The sequence below is a fragment of the Halichoerus grypus genome, chromosome 6 (assembly GCF_964656455.1).
Source record: "Halichoerus grypus chromosome 6, mHalGry1.hap1.1, whole genome shotgun sequence".
NCBI classification, from domain to species: domain Eukaryota; kingdom Metazoa; phylum Chordata; class Mammalia; order Carnivora; family Phocidae; genus Halichoerus; species Halichoerus grypus.
Window position 1 is genome coordinate 9095927 of NC_135717.1, and position 3099 is coordinate 9099025.

The following is a 3099-nucleotide window of genomic DNA, read 5'->3' on the forward strand; positions in this document are numbered from 1 at the left end:
CCATGCCTGGGACTGGGTGGGGGCATTTGACCTGTGCGATATCTCTGGGCCTGCATCATCCTCCAAGGCTCCACTAGAACCCCTGGTACTCTGAATCCCACAGCCCCAAATAGCTTTCACCTACACCTGCTTTCCCTGGTGGATTCTACCCTTCCTCAAATGGCCCCATCCCCACCACGCACCCAAGTTTGAAACCCGAGTGGTATCCTGGCCACCTCCTTCTCCTTCCTCAACCACCAGGGCACCAAATCTTGTCGAATCAATTTTCTGAGTAGTTCTCAATACCATCCCCTTCCTCCCACCCCACACTGCCTCCACCTCTCTCACCTCCACTGCCTCCACCTCTCCCCCCAGCCTTCACAACAATCTCCCTACGCTGGCGGCTGCAGCCAGAGGGACTTCTGCAAAACTCCAGACTTGACCAAGTCACCTCTCCTCTTTGACCTCATACCTGTGACCTCCAAGGTCTGGAACATCCCTTTCTACCAGGTCTCCACTGCTACCCTCCTAGGCCTTCCCACCTCAGTCAGCCTTACTCAGCTGAGGAGGCACCTCTTCTAGAACGTTCTTCTGCTGTCTAATATGGCCAGGTATACCTCCTCCCTGTGGGTACCTACCACCTATACCATAATTGCCTTTGTCTCTCACGGCCCAGGGTGAATACCTCGAGGGCAGCCGCTGTATATAATTCCCTTCATGTGCCTAGGGTGAGCAAGGCATTTGGCGTACAGCAGGGAGCAATGAGTATGTGGATGGTTGGATGACTGGTTTGATTAAGTTTTATTACAGGGTATATGTGAGGGATTTCTTACCCCTGCCAAGAAATGTATTTGCCTTTCAACAAAGGGGACATTATTTAGAAGGTAATTGTCCATGATCTGTATCAGACTAGCAGGGTGAGGAAGGAGAAATTTTTTCAACCCCTTAAAACCCATCCCGAGGGGCACCTGGGTGGCTCAGTCAGTTAAGCGTCTGACTCTTGATTTCGGCTCAGGTCCTGATCTCAGGGTGTGAGATCGAGCCCTGCATCAGGCTCCGTGTTCAGCAGAGTCTGCTTGTCCCTCTCCCTCCCCCTCTGCTTCTCCCCTCTATTCCTCCCCACCCCATTCTCTCTCTCTCAAATAAATAACTAAATAAAATCTTAAAATAAAAACAACAACCCATCCTGAAACAGCTGTCACCCAGCCCCAGGTCTCAAGAAAAAGACAACCCCAATATTGCTGGATATATATTCCAAGTCATTTTCCTTTTTCATTAAAGTCCATTCAAGAGCCAACAGAGCCAGATTGCCTTGAAAATCCAATTTTAGGGGCCCAGGAAGGCCCCACTGACCCCAAATATTTGCTCCTCTGCTGTCTAATGCCTGAAATGGGCTTAATTCTTCTATCTTATCTGATTCCCATCCCACTGGATGGTGAAGACTTGAAGGTGTACCATGCTTTGAAGTTTACTGAAAGCTCTCATGTCCATAATTTCTTTGGATTCTCATGACCACGTAAGTCTACACCCCACCCCACCACATTTCAGAGATGAAGAAATCCAAGCTTGGGAGAACTGAGTGATTTGCTCAAGTTCATCCAGCTGGTTTGTAGAGGTCTGGGACTAGAACATTCCAACATACCATAGCTGTTCCTTTCCTTGACCCTCAGTCCAATTTCAAACCTTATTAGGAAACACACATGAGGTTTTGTTTTGTTTTAATGTCCTCCAGCTTTCTTCACTATCGAGTTACTGATTTTCTGTTCATAATTAGCTAGAATTTGTGGGGAAACCCACTGAGACAATGGAAATACCCCATTTCCCATCACCTTTTCACCTTCGAATTTTAGCGTCCTTGGATGATTTTCTAGCTCTGTCATTTCTTCTCTATCAGTTGGCATCCTACTGCTAATGGAGCTTCCCCTCTGTTGGTCTGCTAGGGTTGCTATAAGGAAGTAACACCGCCCGGGGCTGGCGGGGGGTGGGGTGGGGGGGCTGCTTAAACAAAAGGAATGTACTGTCTCACAGTCTGGAGGCTAGAAGTCCAAGATCAAGGTGTGGTTCTTCCTCAGGGCTGTGAGGGAAGGCTCTGCTCCAGACCTCTCTCCTTGGCTTATGAATGGCCACCTTCTCCACATGGGTCTTCACAAAATCTTCCCTCTGTGCGTGTCAGTAGCTAAGTCCAAATTTCCCCCTTTTTATTGGGACACCTGTCATTGTGGATTACGGCCCACCCTACTGACCCCATTTTAACTTGGTTATCTCTGCAAAGACCCTGTCTGCAAATAAGATCACATTCTAGAATGTGGTTAGGACTCCAATATACATTCTTTTTGGTGGGACGTAGGGCAGGTGTGGGGGCCACAATTCAACCCAAAACATTTATTTATGGATTCTTACTTTATTCAATCCATCACTGTCACTATTACTGGCCGAATTGTCCCAGATTTGGCCAGTATGAGTCCTTGCAAGCTGCCACCTATGTCCTTTTGACTTATCCCCATGATTCTTTGAGCACTTTGCTACTTTCTGGCCCAAAAAGATGTTCTCTGCCCCAGGACTAGAATCAGCTGCTTTTCCAAGAAATGTTTTTCTAGGTATGCTCATTGCTACTGGTATGTCATTGTTTCTAAATGATTGCATATATATAATCACTGATAACTCTGCTTCCATTCCAACATCCTTGGGTTCATTCTCTCCTTCCCCCTCTCCATATTTTCAATGCCCTTCCCCAGCAGCAAGAAACCTAGCTCCCATTGTCCTTATTTGCAGAGACCTAGAATACAAGAAGCCCCTTCTTGTTAAACTGTTGTCAGTCACTTATCTGTGGAGTGAATGCTTTTTTATCGCCCTTCTATAAAATAGTAGGTTCACATAACACAGGACAGAGGGAGTTAGAAGGTGATGGGGACTGAGGAGCGTCATCAGGGAAGAAAAAAAGAGTGAGGGGGACCTGAAGCCTCCATTCGATGAAGACAGCCATGGAACCCATTGAAGGAAGACTCCTTTTCTGCCTGCTTGTCAGGAAGTATGTGCAGGGTAGAGGAAGGATTTGGGGAAAACCCACTGTCCCCGCCTGACTCTGCCCTCCTGGGTTCAATCTGATAAATCAGACTGTTT